The following is a 23,811-nucleotide window of genomic DNA, read 5'->3' on the forward strand; positions in this document are numbered from 1 at the left end:
GCACCACGGCAAAAAATTCCATAACTCATCCTCAACCTTGGCACGGGCATAGCAAACCATAACAAACCGTATCGGGTACCAGCCGGCACCTGTGGATCCCAGCTTTCCCAGGGCCGTGTCCTTGGCTGAGGCATGCATACCAGTCTCAGCAACAAATAACTTTTTCAGTGAAATACTGCTAACCAATTGAAAATCTGTGTACAAGTGCAGCTTCCACTGAGGCATAGAATAAATATCCATTATGGCTCTGAGGGCCCCCAAAATGCATTGCACACCAGCGCCATGTTTTAGCTCAAGCATCACAACCCCCAAACCCACAATGTGCCCCAAACCCTCCCCTAGACACAGACCAATGTCCCCGTCCCCCCTATAAAACCCACACCAATGTGCCCCATCCCCTCCCTCCAGACCCACACCAAGATGCCCCATCCCAGCCCACACCTAGATGACCCATGCCACCTTCCAGGCACAGATGCCCCATACCTGTTTCAGACCAACACCAATGTGTCCCCATCCATTGCAGACCCCAAGATGCCCCATCCCTCCATCCACACAGCAAACTGCCTCCATCCTGCACTCCAAACCCACACCTAGATGAACCATCCCTCCCCCAGACCCACAATGTGCCCTCATGCTCCCCAGACCAATGTCCCCCATCAAACCCACACCAAGTATGCCCCATCCCACACTCCCCACCCACACCTAGATGACCCATACCACCACCAGACCAACAGAAGCCCCATACCTATTTCAAACCAACACCACTGTGCCCCCATCCATTACAGACCCCTTCAAGATGCCTCCATACCACCCTCGAGACCCACACCCATGTGCCACATCCATACACCAGTGTCCCTATACCTGCAGACCCACACCAATGTGCCCCATCCCTCCAGACCCACACCAATGTGCCCCATCCTGCCAGACCCATACCACCGTGCCCCTTATCAAACATTAAATTACTCTATTAGCCCCCTTTGATCAGTTAAACACCACCATCCACTGTCCTTGTTCCTTAGCCTTCCACACCCTTCACGTTGAGTAGCTGAATATGATTTTTTAAGTAAATGTCATTTTCCGCTCCCTGTCTCAATCTAGTGTCTTGCAGGAACGTTCACGGTATCCCGAAGAAAATGCTAAGTGTATTCTCAGCCAGCCAAGAGCACACAGATAGCTGCTGCAGCCTGGCAGCCAGAGCCGGTTCCTGCTCATAAAAATGACGATGAGGGACAAGACAAAAGTCGCTTCCGCCAGTTCCATCTGGTGTTAAAATGTCCACCTGACCTTAACCGCTGCAACTGCAAGTCAAAGGCTCCCAGTCGCAGATTCCGGTTTCATTTGCACCGGCAGCCAAAGCCTTCCCTCTTCCCACTCACTAATATTGCTTCCCAGAATCACAATGATGACGTTGGAAGTCACGTGAAGCACAGTAGGTGGCGTTGCTATGGTCTGTTTCTCGAATGGGAACTAGACTAAGGACCCCATATCCCAGCATGCTAAGCGGCACTGTCGGGAAAAAGCTGTATGTGTGGGGAAGCGCCAGGCGTAGAGGGGCGGCCACGGAGGGTGGATACACCGAGGGGCCACGGAGGCAGAGGGCAGTGGAGAGGTACCGGGACGGTGGGAAAAGGAGGACACCATGAGAAAGAAGATTTCCAATAGGCAGTGGGAGAAAAAAGGGTGTCTGCGGAGCACTCTGCAGCATAACCTTTGGTAAATATATACTCCAGGTGAGGGCACCCAGGGATATCGGCTCAACGGGGGGGGGCTGGATCATTCATGGGGTGAGGATAGATCCTGAAGAGGGCACCACAGCCCAAGTCAAAAAGGAAGATAATCCTGGAATCATTCTTGAGTCATCAGGTTACTCCATCCTAGAGTCATCCATGGCTAGTTCAGGGAGATCATCCGAAACAACACTTAAGTATGTGTATATGCTGAAATATTCAAATGAGATGACTCTAGAGTTATCACAGAAACTACTCCAAGAGGAGTTCTAATTACTTCCAGTGATGATCTTGTATTACTCCAGGATGACCCCCATGACAACTTCAGGATGGTGCGGATTACTCCAGGATGACTTCAGGGATGGGTGGGGATTACTCCAGGATGACCCCATGACAACGTCAGGATAGGTGGGGGGATTACTCCAGGATGACCCTGTGACAACTTTAGGAAGGGTTTGAAATTGTGAACGATTATTGCAGACAACATCAGGAGGATGTTGCTTTCAAACGATTTAGGAAAAGGGTTTTGATTCCTTGTGTGTAAGATGGGTGGTATTACTATAGGGTTAGACTTATGGATAGTGTACTGGAAAACATGGAATTTGCAGCCGTTACTTGCCATCTTTGCTAGAGCACTCAAATGTCATTAACTAAGGTTTGCTGATTTAGTATACAAAACTACAAATCCACCCCACGAACCAACCTCTAAACTCCCTCATTTCATATCTCACCTCTAGCTAACATGGCATCACACCCAATAAACTCCCACAATTACAAATCACTGCACTAAAATAAACACTTTCAGTAACCTAAACAAAAGGTCTACCTGCATGACAAGACTGGTGAACACTTCACCCAATATCACTGAGCAGCTAGCAATTAGTTCGACCATTCACCACACCCAAGAAAACATTAGCTGACCCCCAACAGAAATCCAATAGCACAAAAACATGTACCATTTACAAGTTGGCACCAACCTACAAATTCACCAGATCAACTATAATAGTTCTACACACAAGATCACTTGCATCTTCAGTTTCACGGAGCAGCATGTGAGCTACAATTACATTGTAGATTAGTAGCAGTGGCTGACGTAGCAAACAAATTCGGTTGTGGGGATGTTCCAATTCCATTGTTTTTTTAAAAACCGTAATCTGAAAGATTGCACAGGTGTGTGGTAACATGTAGGTGTCACTTCATGGTCCAAACAGGCATGACCGTCATATTGTAACAAGAACACACTGTTAAGAAGACGTGGTGATAGAGTTGAGCTTGTCAAATTAGATCTGTCCGACAAAACATTTGTAGCAGACAATTGACAGGTTACTTTATAGTCCAATATTTTGCAGTTGTTGCACAGCTACATCTCTGGGAACTGAAACATTACACAGACATCTGCCGATTTTATGCGTTGTCTATCGATTCTCCAGGTGAAGTAATAGGCAGGTTCTGAGGAAGGAATGAAGAACACTAGCCATCCCTGCCAAAAAGGGATTCCAGCTTTTGTGAACGGCCATTAATACATTTTGTAATAGTCAGTTTTCACCCATCAGCTTTTACAATATAATTCTCTTGTTTTTTTCACTGCATCTTCTTTTCCCAGATTCCACCAGTAGCTGCTTTTTCTCCTCTACCTTTCTTTTTAATGCCTCAATTATAGCTTTTTGTTATTTCATCAAATGCTTCCTGTGTCTTAATACTGTTTCTTGGCTGCGGGTATTTAAAAGGCAAGTTGAAACTTCATAATGTGACTACCAATACAACAAACATTTTGTCTGAGCTGTACACTGGGGTGACTCCCCTTAAGCATGACCCTATCCGCCCCCTTGGAGTTTTGCTTATTCTTGCTCTCCTTGGCGCTTTCCCTCCCTCCCCATGCAGCAACCCACAACTCAGTGTAGCTGCACACATAACAATGTGTATGGGTACATACCGTTGAGAGTGCGCCGTGACCACTATAATTTATAAATAGTGGCGAGCTTCATCACCAATTCCACAAAGTCTACGCATAAAAACCTTGAATTAATAGGACAGAAAATGGATTGGTATTTGCGAATCTCGCTCTACCTTGGACATCCTAGATTAGTTCCCCAACCCGTGTTCTACATTTTCAGGATTGCATCTAAGGTGTAAAAAAGATAGTTTAGGAATTTCGATTTGGGGAACCAATCCAGGATGTCCAAGCACCACTAAAGACTTTTAGCACTACGTGCCAGCCATTGACAGGTCTCTCGGGACTCAACCCTTTAATCATCAAGTATTATCAGAAAATTGTTTCAAGATATTTTCACAATCAACTTCCATACCAAGTGTTCAATTTCAAGGCCTTGAAGACAGCTAAGGTCGAAACATGTGTCGGCTGACTTTATGGGAATAAATTCACCTACAGATGAATACCCTGATGATATTATTTTACTTTCATTCTAAAAGACTTTATACCTAACTTTAAGGAGGTAGAGTGCGATTCGCCAATAGCAATCCATTCTCTGTCCTAGCTGCACACATACTCTGACCTGGACTACGGTCCCCGAGGGCGTTCAACCCATAGCGCTTCGCCAATAACATAAGAGAAATCAGTAGACCATCTATAGTTACTCTAGAGGAAAGAGATGCTGTAAATGAGGTGGGTATTGTGTAGCATTCATCTGTATGTGTGAACAAGGGGAACGACTCCACATAGGAACGTCAGATGTACCCTCCTCCCCCAAACATCAAATAGATTAACAAAAAAAACACATTGCTTACCTAACTAGAAAAGCATGACTCCTTGAAATCCTTTTCTTCACGTATTTCTCTTCTACTTTCATTGATACCCTCCATCAGCAATTTCCAATTAACTTCACCAGGAATTGCAAAGGCTCAAATTCCCCATCCTTTCAAATTCACTGAGAAGTGTCATGATGATTGGAGTTATTGTCTAAAAGAAGAAATAAAATACGTATGTAAATTTAGTATGTGCAAAGTATTTGTGAACCAGGTCTGTACCCAAAACCATTAATTTATAGTGGGCTTGCTATGGATGTTCCTGCCTGGTGTGTCCCGATTTATGAGTGAAGCGTCTATTGGTGCTTGGTTAACTTCCTCCAAGACTCCCACCCATTGTGGCTTTAACTAGTTGCATCTGTTCGCAAATTTAGAGGTGTGTGTTCTGGAGAGGCAATACGTTCTTAACTGCAGAGCTCTTGTACTTAAACTGCTGCAGTCATTTTGTGTCTGTCCTTTAAAAGACAAACACATGTTTCAGTTTCTTAAATGTAAATATCAACCATACAGAGCCCCACCTTGCAGACAGCAACATGTACAGGAAATAGGAGGGTATGCAGTGACAGAACCCATGACCAAAGTGATCTTTACTGGGGGAACAAAAAGTAAATATTACACCTTAGCAGGAAGGCCTTTGCTAATATGAGCCAGGCACTATCCTCCAGAAGGGTCACAAGTCCCCCCACCCCCATAAGCATCGCTAATGTGCAATAAATGATGCACTAGAGCTGAACTAGTGCAGCGCTCATAGCAGTGGAAAAATCCTGCAAAAAAGTAAACCAAGCCATGGGTAAACTTTGCAGAGGCATGGTTTCTCACATGTATCCAGCACCACAGCTGGATACATGTAGATAACCTATTACGTAGAGGGTCGGGTGCACCTATCTGAGGAAGGCATGGACTATTTGTGTGGAACTTTGTGGGGGCATTGGAGCAGCAACAGCATTAAAGCCAGAGAGGGGCAGCCAGTAGGAGCATTTATCCCCTACTTGGCAACGGTTTGAAAGCAATCAGCCTGATCCGTATAACAGTCATTGTGTGGAACTGGGAAGGAGTCACCCCACCCATGAAAAGGGGGCGTCTGTATGCTGAACAGCTAGGGCGTCTTATGGCAGAGGCCTTCAAACTAGGGGGCCCAAAGGATGCCAGTTGGTGGGGGGCTTGAAGGATTATGGTGACTTTTTAATAGAAAATATAAGAATTTGTGGCGGGGGGCAGAAATTATTTTACTCAAGGGGGGCTCCGCATAAGAAGGCTTGAAGACCACTGCCTTAAGTGAATAAAGTGTCCTCCCACTTTCAAATAGCAAAGCAATTCACAGCACTCCCTTCACGCCCAGGTCAGAAAATTCCCACTACCGCGCCAGTCCCGATAAACAAGGCTGCTGAAAAATCCAGACAAGCAAGAAAATAGCTCAACATCATCTAACGATTCGGCACGAGTAAACTAAGTAAGTTAGGTTTAATTGTGTTGCTTGTTTATATGTGGCATCTAAAGATGTGACATTAAGATAAACACAGATGGCTGACTGCTGACGTCTATATTTTGTTTTGCTTACAGAGGCGAGTCGAAAATTACACGCTCCCTCGGTGATAAAATTGGTGAATTAAACACGCGGCATTGGACATCCATGGGAACATGGGTTTCACTGAGACCTACTGAGTAAACAACACTGTACGGGACTTGAATCCCAGGTAAACACGTTTTGTGTAAAAACATTCCGTTGATATAATTTGTATTAGAAACGATCCAAACTGCCTTTTAGGTTTAGTGTATGGTACAATGGGCACCGGATGGTCCTAGTATTATTCACTGTGATCCATAAGATCGATGATGATTAAAGGATGGTGGTGTGAAACTACATTTAACTTAAAGACAACAAATAGGAAACACAGATTAGTAAAACACAATGGTCCTAAATAAAGGATTAGTGCCCGAAATGTGAAAGTTAGTTATTCATATTAATAATGAAGAATAATTACTATATTTACTATGTTCTCCTTTTTGTAGATGGCAGAGTACGCCATTGTATGACTAGTTGTGGTCATTATTATGAAATGAAATGAATCCTCATAAGCCTGCAAACAAAGTGAAGGTTAGTGAACTTTTCCTCCACATCGACAATAGGACTACATGCTTGTTTTTAGAGTAGCAGAAATACATATCTCTTGTATTTTTAATTTTTAGAGCTTGGCGATCAGATGACCACCACGCATTGTGCTGATTCTTTGACTATCCTGTGCTTTCACAAAGCGTCCTGAAGACGGGCTCAACAAATCTCGAAAATCTGATTTAATCAATAAAGTTGTTTAACTTTTGAGACCCAGAAACACAAATATGTGTCGACCGATTTAAGGATAAATAATATTGAGGGCCTGTTTTTTCCAATCACATGTTCCTCACGTCCTTACTAACATCACAAATTGGGCAAAATGTTTGAATGTATTTGAGACATCTTTGTTATTTTTGCTTTACCCAATAAGTGAGGCTTGCTGGAAATGTCAGATCATGCATTTTTAAAGATTTTTATGTTTTTTCTAGAATATTAAATGTATGAAGTTTAAAATATGTTTATTATTATGAGCATTTTGCATCTGTCCAAATTGATAAATGACAGTTCTTGATCGATGGTGAGTGTGGATTTTCACACCTGGCGTTTATGAAGGAGGGTAGCTGTATTGTGCAACCTCTATTATATACTGTTATGGCAGAGGCCTTCAAACTGGGGGGCCCAAAGGATGCCAGTTGGTGGGGGGCTTGAAGGATTATGGTGACTATTTTTAAGAGAAAATGTAAGAATTTGTGGCGGGGCAGAAATTATTTTACTCAAGGGGGGTGCTCCGCATAAAAAGGCTTGAAGACCACTGCCTTAAGGGAATAAAGTGACCTCCCACTTTCAAATAGCAAAGCAATTCACAGCACTCCTTTCATGCCCAGGTCAGAAAATTCCCGCTACCGCGCCAGTCCTGATATACAAGGCTGCTGAAAAATCCAGACAAGCAAGAAAATAGCTCAACATCATCTAACGAGAATGAACTGGTCCCATCATTAGATAAAAAGAAAAACCATTAAAAACATTTACCCCAGATCATCATAAACAATGATCAAAAAAGATATTTTCAAAATTAATGACAGGGATCACTATCCCTAGCAAGCATTCAATAACGTTTACAGGCAAACTATCTTCAATTAACTGCTGAGGTCAAGTGGTTGGAAAAAAAAACCAAACAAACCGCATTGAAGGGGCAATAAAATCCCTCCGGGTATCCCATCAACCTATATAGAGAATGTGACATAAGTATAAGTAGAACATGCAGTAATCCAGAGTCCCTAAAACTTACATTTGTATATATTAAATCATGTAGCGAATTCCCCAAAGTGTTGAACAAACTAAACGTAGACGAGTAGGGAATTAGAACAAGGTCCCCTGCGCATAAAGGCTGGCACAACTAGCCCTACTTTGAAACGAAAAGGCAATGGAAAACGGGAGTGAACAAGCCATCTATGTGCCCTTTAAAATAAATTGTGTAAAAAGCTCTGCCTCGCAGGTATAGCATCCGTAACTTCCAGCAGTGAAAAAATAATATTCAAAAGCATTACAATATAAAATGAGTCTTTGAATGCCAGACAGTTTGCTTTTTATAGGGGGGGCAGCTTTACAGAACCTCTTTAGGGGTGCTTTGACCTTGAACTTTCCTTAGAGTACCTGCCCTGTACACTTTTTACATTACACAAATCTCAACAATGTTCCCCAACTTGAAACGGGGGGGCGTGGGGAGCATTGAAACTCTCCTTTAATGCAAATTCAGTTGATGGACAATTAATGGATGCCACTTTTGTTTTAGTTGGCTGGTGTTCAATGATTTAAGTGAAAACAATGATCAGGTTGCAAGCATTGCTAAGAGAAATGAATAGATGGGGGGCATCTGTCCACTCTTGGTTAGAGGAGTCTTTCTCTCCCTTCTTCATGAGAGCTTGGATGGCCAATATCTGCAACGATTCTCTGTGTGTGCCCTGAATCACAACAGCAAATCTAAGCCCAAAGCACCATGTGCCACCAGAAGGAGGAACGCAGGAATCAAAGAACTCATTCATCAGGGCGTTTCAACCATCCCCAGCCAGAGACTACGGCTCAAACAGTCTTCCACACACTTCAAAACTTAGCCAGCCTTCATCCTAGCCAAACAAAACGTTGCCACTCTGCACCCTGCTTCAGAATTAAGCAATATTAAAGATGCTGCGAAATTTTACACATGCTTCACACAAGCTACACATCAACAATCCCCACACAAGGGAAATCTATGCCAGCTGGTGTCTGTGCGCTGGCATGCAGCTGTCTGGGCAACTTATTGAAAATTACAAGCATTGTGCCCTCTATATACAAGAGACACATTCTCAAAGGGGCTATGTCACACTGCAATGTTCTTAAGCAGACGACAAGAGTCAAATCTTGAGTATCGCTGGGTCCGTGCAACACTTTCCTTCCCAGTAAAGCACCGGAATGATTTTGCTCCTACCCACTGAAGGTGCGGTCATGTGTACGAGTTGTATATGCACCGTACAGGACACGTAGCAACGTCGCACACAAGGGCACAGCAAGCACGTGGATAATGGACCACTTTAAAGCAACCAGGGATTTTGCAAAGGTTTGTTTAGTACATTAAGCTTCTGCTGGGGGCCAGGGAGGATGAGTGCTCATCCAAACTAGCAATCAAAATATATGTTAACATATAGCTGTGCCAGCAAGATAGCAATTTGGTTTTTTGCCTTTTTTTAAAAAACATTTTCTTGATAACAAGATAGTCACTCTACGGGCAGTGGTCTTGTGGTCTTCAAACTTGTTTGACCCCCAAGCCCTCCCTAACAAAAAGGTATCTGGCTTGGGCTGCTCTATCCACAGACTTCAAAATGTTTATCTGGTGTAGAATGGTGCCAAATGGAGGTGTGGGTGCCAAACAACATTCTTTCAAAATCATTGCTTGCAATAACTCAAATTAATTAGAGGGCAAATATTTGTAAATGCAGCATTCTGAATTTTTTGCTACAGGGGATGTGACTAAAAGTAGCTTTGGATATTTATTTCAAAGAGTAACGTAGGACACACTTAAGTACAAAAACTTGATTACTATCAATGCAGCCACTTGCAAGTTGGACAGTGGCATATTGGAGAGCTAGTGTGAAGGGTGGATCTGCCTTTCAGCAGCCAGCCATCACTATTGGGTTCAATCTTTGCAATAACCTGTGGTTGGCTTTATTTAGTCTTTAGGGCTGCAAAAGTTGAAAATCCAATCTTGCAAAGGTACGAGGTGCTGAAAGGTAACAGTACATTGACTGCATTTGGATAAAAGGAGGAAACAGCATTTTGCCAAAATCCACCCAAGGACAATTTTTTGAATTGACTCTCCAGTAGGCGGTCACTTGCTCCAACTTCTTCTTAAATGCTGACATTTTTGCGTTCATAGCCAATGATGTGGTTTCTTTTCTGTGCCTTGCAGGGAGAGGTTTAGAAAATGTAGCTTTTCAAAGAGGTCACCATCGTAAGCTAACAGTACAAGCCAGCAGTGGAGACACTTTGCTGAAAATGTTGGGGGGAGAGGTTGGAACATGACATCTGAAGAAAAGGTGCCCCAACCAAATGAATGGGGACAAAATGGTGTGCCATGAAAGTTGGGGGGGCAAACACCCCTGTCCCCCCCCTAAAATTACACCCATGCAAGCCAGTGTGAATCATACGGAGGCTCTTCTTTCCTCTGGTCTAAACCCAGGAGAAAGCGTCTCACTTTGTTCCAGAGTTCCTAAACACAATATAAAACCTTTCCCCCTGGAGAGCAACCTGACCTCCGTGTAAAACAAAGCATCATGTTCAGCTCCCATTTCTGCAAATAATGTGGCAAACAGATGGGCTCTTGTGCGGTGCATCTTAATAAAATGCACAATCTTTACAAAAAAAAGTCAGTACCTCTGAGAGTACATTCCCCATATTGCGCACAGGCAAAGCTTCCCGGGGATCACGCAGTGTGCGTTTCCACAATATATGTGGAGCTACTATCAACACTTTTGCTTTTAACCCAGTTCTAGCACCAGACATTGAAGGAGCACCATCCAAGCAAATACCAACACACGCCTTCCACTTTAGGCAGTGGGAACTTAGGAAGTAGTTAACAATGTCAATGACTATAGATGTCTATCCATGTGAACCCAAAACGCAAAAAAGACATATTTACGTGTTTTTGCATTTCTCGTGTCCATTTCCACCTCTCCTTCCGCTTTTCGTTTGAGATTCCTACCATCTTTGGGCACTAGGAAATTATCCAGTTCTATGTGTTATTTCTGCATTTTAAAGCCCGAACACAAAGACTGATTTTTTCCTGGCCATTTTTGTATTGACTTTAAAGTGTGGAATTCACATACTGCCCCCCTCCTTCCCCACCCGCGCATTAATTTGTCAATCAGGGGGGACCCCCGAACCCCCAATTTCCCTCCCCCAACACACGCATCTTACCCACATGCGCGCACACAGTCCAAAACACACCTCTGTCTCCTGCGACGACTCTGCTGGGTCTCACAGCGCCTGTCAGCCCCTGCACGCACTCATGTGTGACAGGGGTTTGACAAGTATGATTGTTCGATTTAGAAAGACCGCTCTGAACGGTCACAGAGCGGTCTTTCTAAATCGACCCCACCAACCCCAATCGGTACAGTGAAAAAGATATTTTCTTCACTTAGTACCAATGATCCATCTAAAAAAGGAGCCGGACTCTGAAAACATTGCAAACCCCCCCACGTTAATTTATGTCACGTTATTTTTTAAAGACCATTTAAAGTTTTCAAAAATTAAAAATGCTTTAAAAGATTTAAATAAACACCACATAAGATTTAAAACTAACCACGTGAAAAGGCTGGGGGGGCGAAAAACAAAACCATGTGAACAGCTTGGGGGAATAACAAGCAGTAATGGGTCAGAAATGGACTAGATCACGGGGCGGCGAAAACCACACCTGGATGCACATTGCACAGGGCCGACATAAACCTTCAGCACTTCTACTCAACCAATATTACATAGGGAGAAGAAATCCTTACTTGCCTGCGTGACTGGGTCAAGTGCTTCACTGGATTTTTCTTGCTGGGATACAGGTGGTTAGGTTGACACACCGACGCTTGGAGTGATGCTGCTGCAATGAAAACAGTAAGTCAAGGATACATGGGTCTACCTGAGACGTGAACTTTCAGTACCGCCCCAAACTGGAAATGAGAAAGGAACAGCATCAAAAATAGGTTTGAAATCCCTGATTGTGACTCTTACTATACCTTTAAAAATTACCCCACCATCACCCACAGCAAAATACAGTTGTTTTAAAAAAAAAACATTCTTACTGTCGGAAAGTCCTAATACAGATGCCAGGATTTTTTATGGTGCCATTGCTGCTGGGGACTTTGCTGTCCAAGATGGGATGATTAAACCAATTTGTGTTCCTGCAATTGAAAAAGTACAATAAAAAAAATATTATAAAACGTACCAGATTGACCGTACCAATATGTGCGCACTACACCCTGCCAGTCAGCACACATCCTCCCCCGCACACAAAATGGACGTAGGGTGCAGGGTCCAACCGGGAAATCTCCAAAGGTTCCCTATAGGCCAGTCCCCCCCAGCTGGTAGAGAGAGCAGTCAAGAGCACATACCTGAAAACGTGACTCTTACTCAGAGACAAAACAAAATAATAGAGTGAGCGAGAGAAAGAGCATCAGCTTGTTGTAGGTTGCCCTTAACAGTTGTGAAGTTCAGCCTGCTGGCATTAAAATCATTCATCTACATCTCTTACATAGAATACAACACAGTAGTTCTTAACTCACTGAGCCAACTTTCGGAAACATTGAGTATCAGCCATGTAGCTTATACTGCAGTTAGGTGACAGCGCTGACGTAGCAGCAGACTGCCGCGGCTGCCATGCCAGACACGAGGGCCCCTGGCTTCTCTGCAACATATGGTGCCACATGTAGGCGAAGGCCTGGCACCCACAGCAGGATGATATACATGAATTCCACTTTAAATCACTTCTATGGCAGCGGTGCAACCAATATACTGTTGGTAATGCAGTGATTTTAGTATATATCATGGGATGCATAGACTTGCTCTATAGTAGATGGCTCTGAGGGTAGCTCAGCAGGTTGACAGACCATTGCTGAGACTGTGTTTAAGGTTGAATTTAACCAAAACAATAAAAATATTTTTTGCAATTACTTATAAAAAAGGAAGTGCTATAAAATGTGTTTGGCCAAGGGATGGGTTGGGGTATTTCTGCCTCGGTTTGGCACCCATGAACCCAGGTTAATTTCCTAATAACTGCTGTCAGCACAATGTGCAGGGTTCACAGGGTCACCAGAGGAAGTTACAGTCCTCAGCCACGACCCAGTTTATTTATGCAATGTTTGTCGGATACATGGACCAGGATTATTCCTTTATTTATGCAGTTTGTCGGATACTTGTATCCGACAAACATTGCATAAAAAAAAAAATATACAGGCAGACGTCAAACATTGCATGAATAAATAAATACCCCTATTATCATTGAAACTATCCCACACGATGCAGCCACCCAATTGCTTTCAGAGGGGAGCTGCAGGAGCTGTGCCGGGTGTGGTTCAAGTAAAAGAAAACGTTGCTTATGGCGAACAGAAATCAGCAGGTTTTAAGAATGAGGTTGCAGGACAATCCCTCGGATTAAACCAGGATTTCGCCACAGATTATCTGCTCTTTGACTATTAGCTAGGGTAATTGCTCCTTTTAATGATTCTTTAACAGTCTGCTTAAAATAATCCCCTGTATGAGCTCAGATCACAGTGTAGGCTAACATTGCTGTTGGTAGTTTAGGTGCACAGATGGATGGTACGGTTTGCTCCCTTGTACAAGTGCGGGTAAAATTGTCTCGGGCACCAATGAAAAAGTGGCCCATAGTTGTCAACGGAAATTCATTCCTTTTCTGACCATGTTTGAATAGTACTAAAGCGGGGAGTTTTTTTTATAAAATGGGATGCAAATTGTGCATTTTAAAGAATATTTACTCAGCAACACTGGTCAAAACCATTATTCGCATAGTGAAGTAACTCATCACCAGTGCCATGGAACTGATAAATAGTTTGGAAAAGAAGCAGCATGAAAGAAATTGCGCCGTTTTAAACTATTATTTTGGACATTTCCTTTGATCAGAGGTAAACTGCCAGCTCCACCCACCAAACCCCGCCTCTTTGGGCACCGCCCCTTCAACTCCGCTCCCACCCCGGCCCTTGTGGGACCCCCACCAAATTTTTTCAATTTCCACCACTGGATAAGGGTGAAGATGGCGGCAGCCGAATCTGCCCTGAAATTCCCTCGGCGTCTGCGGCACGGCCATAAACCACTTCTGTTTGGGGGTGGGTGGAGCCGAGGATGGGGATACCAGCCAAGAAGACACACAAAGATCCGCTGTTGGTGCAACTAAAATCAAAATAGCAAAAACAAACCCATCAGTGTTTTGTTCTCCCTGTCCACCTCCCTTGCTGCGCTGTGAAACACCTGTGTATGAGCTCGATGTAAATAAAAATATCATTATCATCATTAAATATACCTGGCACTTCTCCGAGATGAATAAGCGCGTTATAAATGCGCAAAAACAAAATAAATACCTGCCCGTGCACGGCATGGAGCGCTCCTGCCTCCGCGATCCTCTTCCTAAGCACGTAGACGTCCCACGTGAAAACGTCACAACGACGTAACAGATACATGTCATTAAACCGTAAAGGCATTTCAGAAAGTATCATCAAACTTTAAAACAAACACACAATGCTAGCGGGTCTCATAGGGACTTTATTTATTTATATTTATATAGCGCAGACAGCCCAGGGGCATTGTGGCACTGTTACTTGCAGGAACTTAGTTACAGGGGGTACAGGATTGGTAGCAGTCGGCACATTATGATTGCTACAAAGAGATTAGTCATTACAGCTTATGCATCTTTGGTTATTACATTACAGGCAGTTTACTGGCAAACATGGTGCTGCGAGAGACCTTATGTGAAGAGGATGGTTTTCATAGCTTTCCGGAAGGCAATGAGGGAGGGCTCACCTCGGATTGTGGGAGGTAGGGCATTCCAGTGTGATGGTGCGAGATAAGGGAAGCTGGATCCTCCAGCTCTGGCTCTTTTTACTAGTGGCACACAGAGCATGTTGGTATATGGTGACCTGGTTGGCCTTGAGGAGACGGGGCGGATTCTTTGTGAGAGGTATACCGGGGCGGTGAGGTGGATGCACTTGTGGGCCAGTGTCAAAGCTTTGAAGATGATTCTTTCCTTTATTGGTAGCCAATGGGCTAGTTTTCTGGCCTCAGAGATGTGTTCTCTTTTCGTGATACCTTGGGCAGCGTGGAAATGTGTGATTGATAATGAAAGCAATACAAGGCCTCCGTTTAGCGCCTCCGTTTAGCCTTCTTTTCCACACATTGCAAAGGGGTAAATGAACAATCCCCTCCCCGGGGAATGCCAAATCGCCCCGTGCAGGAGAAATAAATAACTGTACAGTTACCCCCAAAATACATAATACCCCCTCCCCAATATTGCCTCACCCCTGTGATGCACGTCGTTACATATCCCAAAAAAATACCCAAATAACTCTCACCCGATGCACATTATAAACCACCAAAATACACAGAAATACCCCCTCCCCAATATTGACAATCAACATGAGATAATGTTAAGATTTAACAGAAACCAAATAACAATCAACTATACGAAATGTGCTTTACAACGGAGGAATCGCTCTGGTAACACCTTGCCTTCCAGCTCGTGCAAAAATGGTGATGACGTGAACGTTGAAACCCACGTGATGCAGAGCAGCCCACGTGATGAATCGCTCTGGTAACGCCTTGCCTTCCAGCTCATGCAAAAATGATGATGACGTGACCGTTGAAACCCACGTGATGCAGAGCAGCCCACGTGATGAAGTAGCGTTTAAACCCACATGACGCAGAGCAGCCCACGTGATGACGTAGAGGCGGAGTGTTGCTTTTGTCCGTTTCTCGAATTGGAACTAGAAAACTACCCTTTACAAAACGCTCATGTCCCGTTTCCCAGGCAGCATCAGGTGAGTGCATGCGATCCGCTCTTGTAGTGAATTTTATATGCATTTCTTTTAGCATCCATCAACTTGGACGTTCTTATCCCTTTGTTGTTACATTGTTAAGAGGAGCCGTTTTGCAACCTCTAGGAATGCACGTTGAAGCTGTAATTCCTTGTGTTGCACTTATCACTTGTTGAAATTACATATTGTAAGTACGTGATTTTCTAAACATCTGGTTTTGAAACTACACGGGGCAGCCTGTTGTTGGCATGGATAGAGTAGCTGCTCCGAGGCTCATTTGCGGTACGGTTCAGACTCTGCTGTGCAGCTACTACACAGACCCTGTACATATATAATAGTACCTGCACAGGCTAAGGCTCGCAGACGCAGTAACTGCTGTACAGCTACTACACAGACCCTGCTCTGGTCTAAGTGACTATATACACACACACACATATATATATATATATATATATATATATATATATATATATATATATATATATATAATACCTGTGCCGGATAATGCTCGCAGACGTAGTAACTGCTGTGCAGCTACTACACGCACCTTGCTCTGGTGTAAGTGACTATATATATAATACCTGCACAGGCTAATGCTCGCAGCCGCAGTAACTGCAGTGCAGCTACTACACAGACCGTGCTCTGGTGTAAGTGACTACATATCTAATAATACCTGCGCAGGCTAATGCTCGCAGACGCAGTAACTGCTGTGCAGCTGCTATACAGACCCTGCTCTGGTGTAAGTGACTACATATATAATAATACCTGTGCAGGCTAATGCCCGCAGAGGCACTAGCTGCTGTGCAGCTGCTACACACACCCTGCTCTGGTGTGACTACATATATAATAATACCTGTGCAGGCTAATGCCTGCAGAGGCAGTAACTGCTGTGCAGCTGCTACACAGACCATGCTCTGTTGTAAGTGACTACATATATAATTATACCTGCACAGGATAATGCTAGCAGAGGCAGTAACTGCTGTGCAGCTACTACACACACCCTGCTCTGGTGTAAGTGACTACATATATAATAATACCTGTGCAGGCTAATGCCCGCAGAGGCACTAGCTGCTGTGCAGCTGCTACACACACCCTGCTCTGGTGTGACTACATATATAATAATACCTGTGCAGGCTAATGCCTGCAGAGGCAGTAACTGCTGTGCAGCTGCTACACAGACCATGCTCTGTTGTAAGAGACTACATATATAATACCTGCACAGGCTAAGGCCCGATAAAAGGCAGTAACTGCTGTGCAGCTACCACACAGACCCTGCTCTGGTGTAAGTGACTTTCACAAAGTGTTTGTGTAGGGGTGATGGACTTCTTCCTATGAATTGCCGATTCTTGTGGCATAGTAGTCTGTTTTTGTAGTTTTTTTTTGAGGACTTTTGCTTGGTACAGTTTGAGTTGTGTTTTTTTGTGTTTTTTCGGTTCTTCTGGGAACCATTTTGCTGCCAGTTTTTTTGGTGGTGTTGCTTTGAATGTTTTAGCTGGTGCTAATTGGTCAATGGCCTTGGTGATCCAATTGCTGAGTGTGTCTTCTGTTGTATCTGTGGTTGTATCAGAGGGATCTCTTTCACCTAGATTGTCATGGTGGGTTGATAGCATGGCAGCCTCATCTGCTAGTTTTGTTGCAATTTGGGGTTGTAAGAAGATGGTCTGTAGATCAGTAGGATTACTATGTTGGATTGGTCGTTGAGTTCTATCTTGATTAGGAGGGATTCATAGTCTTTCGCGTTGGTTGTGATGATTCGAGTTGCTCAGGTGTGTTTTTTGTGTATAATTGCGATTCCACCTCCTTCGGTTTTCTCTGTTGGCATGTATTAATTTATAATTGTCGGATATTGCTTCGTTCGCGATGGCTTTATAGTTGTCTGATAGCCAGGTTTCTGTAAGGAAGAGTACGTCTGTGCCTCCTTCGCTTAGGTGGTCATTGGTTTCTGTTGAGTGTTTTGCCATGGATCTAATGTTGAGGAGGCTGCAGTGTAGTTTGCTGGATTTCCTTTTTGTGTTGTTAGTATTGCTTGTTCTGACCAGTGTGTTGTTGGTTGGGTTTCCATTCCAGGTGGGTTATTCCCGGTTGAGTCTTTTGGGTGGGTTGGTTCTTTATTGATCAGTCTCTTGATAAGGTTTATGGCGGGGTTGGTTCGTTTCCGGGTGGTTAATAGGGTCGCTACCCCTCTGTTGTTCCAGTCTTGGTGATATAGGGGGTGTAGAGTGAGTGTGATGGTTTCCAATTTGTTCCTTGTTCTGGTTGGGGGTATTGTCCATGGTGGAGACCGGGTTGGGATGGTTTATTAGTTGTCATCCGGTTGGGTCTGTATTCGTGAAGCTTGTTGGCTGTCAGTAAATTGTAGCTGTGCTGTTTTTGTTTTCCACATTGTCGTATGTGGACAGGTAGCGAGCATTGTAGTCTGTCTTTGCTCTGTTATTTGTATGTCTCCTTGGGCCAACTCAGATGTTTGTTGAATTTTTTGGGGTTGTGGGATCATGCTGGTCCGTGCCTTCGCGAGTGGTTTGGGATTTCTTATTATTTCTATTGTCCTTTCTGGCTTTTTTGTCTTTCTTGTGGCTAGGCATGATGCGTGGGTTGTGTTCCTTAGTGGGCGTCCTCTTTCGATTGGTGTTTTTCATGGTCTTTTGGGTTTAGTCTTTGCTGTTTGTGGTTTGTTGTTGCTTGTATTTGGTAGGTTGTGGGTAGTTGACAGGATTTTGTGGTTCTGTTTGTTTATTGCTTCTTTCTTTTTTGGATTATTTTCTTTTGATTTTTCTTTATCCTGGAGGTACTTTTCGTTATGGTTGTTGATTATTGGATTTTGTGCAAAGCAAACATGAATATTGTGTGAAGGAGTGCATGTGGATACTGGCATATATTGGTGATATGATATATGATATGATATGGCATTTGTAACGTGCCTATACACAAGTGTTTCAAGGTGCGACGAGGCAGGGAGGGGGGAACAAGGGGAGACAGACAACGATCCTACTAGGCCAGGTGTCATTCAGATCGCGCAAGTGCATGGGTAGGGGGGGGCGGGAAAAGTGCAAGGGGGAAAGGGAGAGGGGAAAGTGCAGTACAGGGTTAGTAATGAACAAGATAAATAATAAGGGCCAGCTGGTGGCAAGGGCAAGATAAGTGCAGACAAGTGCTGGGAAGGGGGGCTGTAGGGATACAGAGACAGTCCCGCCGTGCAGGGGTGGCCAGAAAGGCAGTGCAGGGGAGAGTGGCTGGGCCAAGGACCGAGATTGGTGAGTGGCCCAGTTGCTGATTCAGTACAGTTTCAGTGATTTAGCAGGGGAGAGGGAGAGAGAAAGCAGAAGCAAAGAGGAAGGTTTCGAGGTGCTTCCGGAACCGGAGATGGTTCTCCTCAAGTTTCAGGGAGGCAGGAAGGCTGTTCCAGAGGGAGACCCCTGCTGCGGAGAGAGATCTCCCCCCAACTCGTTGCTTGGAGAAGCGGCTGACCCTGAGGGAGTTGGAGACGGAAGAGCGAAGTGCTTGAGAAGGAAGATATTTAGGAAGGGAGAGTTGAAGGTAATTTGGCCCCAGGCCCCAGAAGGCCTTGTGGACAATGCAGAGGGTTTTGAACTTAATCCTCGCAGCCACAGGGAGCCAGTGAAGCGATTTCAGTCCTGGAGAGATACGGTCCCTGGGCTTGAGGCCAAGGACAAGTCTCGCAGTCCTGTTCTGGATGAGTTGCAGAGGGCGGAGAGTAGAGGCAGGCAGATTTAGATAGAGGCTGTTACAGTAGTCCAGTTTCGAGAGAACCAGGGCTCTGGAGACAGTGAGCTTCTGGGGGAAGGAGAGGAAAGGAAGGATACCTCTGAGGAGGTGCAGCTGGCAGTGTGACTTCTTAGAAACGTCAGAGATGTGAGCAGAGAAGGAGAGTGTAGAGTCGAAGATGACCCCAAGGTTTTTTGCCTTGCAGGAAGAGGGCCAAGAGAGGCCGGCCAGAGAGCTGCAGGGAAGGAGGGAGTGGGTGTGCCGATGAGTAGAATCTCGGTCTTACTGGCATTAAGGCAGAGGTCGTTGGCGGCACACCATTCCTGGATAGCAGAAAGACAGTCAGAGATGAGGGAAGGAGAAGAGGAGGCCGAGGGTAGCCTGAAAATGAGCTGGGTATCATCCGCATAGCACTTAAAGTTGGGGCAGAGAGCAGCGATGTGGTGGGCGAGAAGTGCCAGATACTGGTTGAACAGCCAGGGAGAGAGGTTAGAACCCTGGGGGACACCACAGGTAGAGAAAAAGATGTAAGACAGGAAAGACCCCAGTTGGACTTGGGAGGGTCGATTTGAGAGGAAAGAGGTCAGCCAAGCCAGAGCCTGACCAGTGATACCCAGGTTATCACGGAGACGGTTAAGCAGGATGGTATGGTTGACAGTATCAAAGGCAGAAGAGAGATCAAGCAAAATGAGAACACATGGAATGTTAGAGTCAAGGTTCGAGAGCAGGTCCTCACGGATGTTCAGGAGAGCAGTTTCCGTGCTTCTGGCAGCTCTGAAGCCAGACTGATGGTCATGAAGGCTACAGACAGATTCAGCATGGAGATTAAGCTGGGAGATGGCAAGTTTCTCCAGGAGCTTGCCCAGGAAAGGAGTGATAGAGATAGGGCGATAGCTGGGCAGGACGGGTCGGAAGAGGGCTTCCTAAGAAGGGAGTGCACAAGGGAGTGCTTGAGAGGGGATGGGAAGACTCCAGAGGCGAAGGAGTGATTGCAGAAGTCAGCAAGGGCAGGAGCCAAGGAGTCGATGTGGTCCTTAATAGTTTTGGAGGAGCAGGGGTGGACCTGTATTGACGAGACTTTCATAGATCGGACTTGTCTCAAAACCTCATCAGCAGAAAAAAGGGGAAAGGCAGAGAGGGAGAGAGAAGGGGTGGCTGCAGAAGGGCCAGAGGATGGGCAGGGAATAGAGGGGGGGAGGTGATGGGAGGAGAGTGAGGACAAGATGTCCTGAGTTTTTGAAATGAAGTGAGAGGCCAGTGCCGTACAGAGGGCCTGGGAGGGGACAGGAGAGGTAGAGACTGCAGCAGGGTTGGCCAGCTCCTTGCAGATTTTAAAGAGTTCAGCCAAATTGTTAGATGCCGCAGTGATGCGGGCTTGGATAAGGGCTCTCTTCTTGGTGAGAACGGAGAGCCGGTATTGCCTTTGGAGCAGGCGACAGGCCAGTTTGTCAGAGGATGAACATGAAGCACGGCATTTCCTCTTTGCCACCCTGCACAAGCGTTTAAGGGTGACGAGATCCGAGTCATACCAGGAGATACATTTGGCTTTGGGCTTCAGGCGGATTCTCATAACAGGGGCAAGGATATCAAGAGTATCATATATAGCAGAGTATAGAGTGGAGAGGGCTGTGTCAGGGTGTGAGTCAGCCGAGGGGGGATGAGGGGGTAAGAAGGTGGCAGCGAAAGCCTCAACTGACACACGCTTCATGGGTGGGATGACCGAGAAGGAAGATGGCAGTGATGAGGGTGGCTTTGCCTGAGGGGTAGGGAGGGTGAGGTGAGAGGAGAGGAGAAAGTGATCACTCCAGGAGAGAGGGGTGGAGAGAGGGACAGAGAGGGGAAGGTCAGAAGAGATCAGGGCATCAAGAGTGTGCCCAGCAGAATGGGTTGGCCCAGACGGGAGAATAGAGAGTGAGAGAGAGTCGCAGAGGTCGCAAAAGAGTCCAGAAGGGGGACAGGAGGCATCCAGGTGGATGTTGAAGTCTCCAAGAAAAAGGGGCAGTCATGTTAGGGAGAATTCTCATTTCTGTGCTAATTCCCTTTAACCTTAGAGACCACAGCTCTTTTGCTGGACTGTAGGACCTTTTAATTTGAACCCTGGAGTGAGTGAGACCCTTTTCCCACTGCATCATGTGTTTTGACCTTTGGATTATGTGTATTCACTGTTTTGGGAGTCTGACAAACTCCATATGAATCTACTTTTTGTATGGTGACACACATCGACTTCAGTGCAGTGTCACTGAGAAATCCTTTAGATTTCTCATAAGGTTTAAAATACCTTTTCTTGTGTGATCTACTGTTCCCAAGAATAGTAAAGTGAAAATTACTTTACTTACCTTTTCTCTTTGTGGGTCCAGCACACACCAATTTATGTGGAGTGCTGGGGGGTTACCTAGTAGCCCCTTATCCTACATTCTCATGTAACATTTGTATGTTGCCCTCCCTACTTTTAAATGACTAGTGGCAGTGGTTTAATTTTTCCTACCATTGTGTTTTTCTACCGCAGGCTGAACCCTCGGCTGCAGTATAGCACCCAGGGGTGACCATTTTATCAAAACGGCCCCTGTCTTCTTTTTTTGCCATTTTCTGTTTGTGAGGTCTTTCTTGGGTTTTACTCTGTGCGTCAAACAGATCGTAGCCCTTTGTTTGTCTTGCCGTTGGCACACTTCAGCCCTGAGTCCTGCCTCTGGCTCCAGTGTGCCTGGAAGGACAGGATGTGAGGGAGGGTCCCGAAACTCCCCTGTCCTTTGTCTCTAGGAATGCCTAAATGCAACCAGTCCTGAATGGCTGGCTGGCTGTCCTTTCAGGCTGTGCATGAATGGGAGAAACCTACTTAAAAGTTGAGGGTTTTGGGACTAGAGGCAGAGTCGACCACTGGGAGAAACACCTGACGAAGAAACCGTGAACGAAGCTTGCTGCGTCCTCCTGGACCTTTGAATTGCTCAGTGAAGCCCTGCTGCTGTGCTGAAACTCACTTTTCAGACAGAGAAGCCCCGGAATGTACTTCTCCCCTTGGGTTAGTGGGACCAACTAGAGACGAATTCCACTGGACCATCTTCCCTGTCTGGCTGGACTTCCTCATTGCTGCAAGAACCAAGTGCCAGGGGTCGAGTAATCCGCAGTCGAGTGAAATGTCTGAAATCCGGCGAGAAGCTCCAGGAGTCTCATAGGACCCTCCAGAAGCAGGACGACCAGAGCTAGAGTCCCCTCACCAGACCCAAGGAGTGAAGGAAGCCCAACCGGTACCAGAGATCCGCAACAGTGCTGTTTACTAAGCGCTGAAACCTGCAAAGTGCCGCTGAACCAAAAAGAGCCCGTAGCCGCCAACGACCTTCCGAAGTACCACCACAGGAGCCCTACAGATGTCCTCCCTCTTGTCCCCACGACTAAGGCTCAGGAATACGGGGTCTGCAATGCAGTATCAGGACAGAAGCCAGCTGGACCACTCTTCTTCAAACCAGAGGTACTGTTTAGACTTAGGGTACTTACCTCACTGTCTTGTAGCCTTGCTTTTCTCAGTTGGGAATTGCAGTGGCTTACTTCTAGAGTTAATTCCAACTGTTTTCACAGCTTGCAACCCTACAAGTGATTTTCTAACAAACTCTCTAACTTTGTGCAAGACATTTGATTCTAAGAAGTGCCTCGGCTCCATAGACTGTTTCAAATTGACTTTGGCTGTCCTTGGTCCCTGCAGACTCTTCTAGCCCACTGACTGATATGGTTTGTCCTTCATAGGTGCTAACTTGTTTTAGACTGTTACTGCTGGGTAAGGCTTGTCTAGATTTCATTGGAAGATTTATTTGTCCTCACATATACTGAGAACCTGTTTAACCTTTTTCCTTTCTTAAACCTTTCCGCAACCTCAGAATCTGCAAGTGTGATATATAAATGCCATTACTGTCCTTATGATTGAAGTCATCCCATGCTGTAGCAATTGTGTATGAATCATATCCAAAGTTTATCCACTAACTTGCTCTTATTCCGAAAAGTAATTTAAAAGTATATTTACATTGTTACATGAATTGCCTGTCTAAAGAACGCTTATTTAAAAAAGGATGTTAAATAAATAACTGTTTATAACTGAAACCTTGAGTGTAAGTGTTACTTGGCTACTTGTATTTACAGATTTCATTTGTACAGCTCACAGTTATCCGTCTTGAGATGGGCCTGGCTGCTCAGTCACTTTGCCAACCTGTGTAGTTCAGACTTATACCAAAAAGTGGGCTTACCTAATACCAAGCAATAAGTGTTGTGTAGTCTCACACAGTGGGACAACACCAATTCTTACCTAACAAGTCAGCATGGAAATGTATTGATTGTGAGGGTGCTGGGTTCCTGCTTTTGGCTGGGATGGCAAAGGATTCTCACCCACAGGGTGCATGCTATGTTTAGGCCTCTTTCTTCCACTTTGGCCCAACATAGTCTCAGGCTTTATCCATGCCACATTGGGGATTGTGAGAGTGATGGGTGCCTGCTTTTGACTGGG

At 45.1% G+C, this 23,811-nt stretch overlaps 1 protein-coding gene and 1 long non-coding RNA gene across 4 annotated transcripts in view; one reads left to right on the top strand and one right to left on the bottom strand.

Annotated features, from left to right (window-relative positions):
• Positions 1-385: 385 nt before the first annotated feature.
• Positions 386-15,328, bottom strand: LOC138492075 (uncharacterized). Of its 2 annotated transcripts, XR_011276136.1 has the most exons (5): positions 14,154-15,328; positions 11,865-13,965; positions 11,571-11,662; positions 4,473-4,644; positions 386-3,437 (listed from the first exon to the last, which is right to left on the bottom strand). It is a non-coding gene; the product is annotated as an uncharacterized lncRNA (long non-coding RNA). The 2 variants fall into 2 exon arrangements; XR_011276135.1 differs by having other exon boundaries at positions 11,865-15,328.
• A 130-nt stretch (positions 15,329-15,458) lies between these two features.
• TMEM150A (transmembrane protein 150A) overlaps positions 15,459-23,811 on the top strand; it is a 223,193-nt gene continuing 214,840 nt past the window's right edge. For both annotated transcript variants that reach the window (XM_069619036.1, XM_069619037.1), the window contains exon 1: positions 15,459-15,605. The gene's annotated coding sequence lies outside the window, so the exon portion shown is untranslated. The remainder of the gene's footprint in view (positions 15,606-23,811) is intronic.

This window comes from Ambystoma mexicanum, chromosome 10, assembly GCF_040938575.1.
Source record: "Ambystoma mexicanum isolate Mex_15411 chromosome 10, UKY_AmexF1_1, whole genome shotgun sequence".
Taxonomy (NCBI): domain Eukaryota; kingdom Metazoa; phylum Chordata; class Amphibia; order Caudata; family Ambystomatidae; genus Ambystoma; species Ambystoma mexicanum.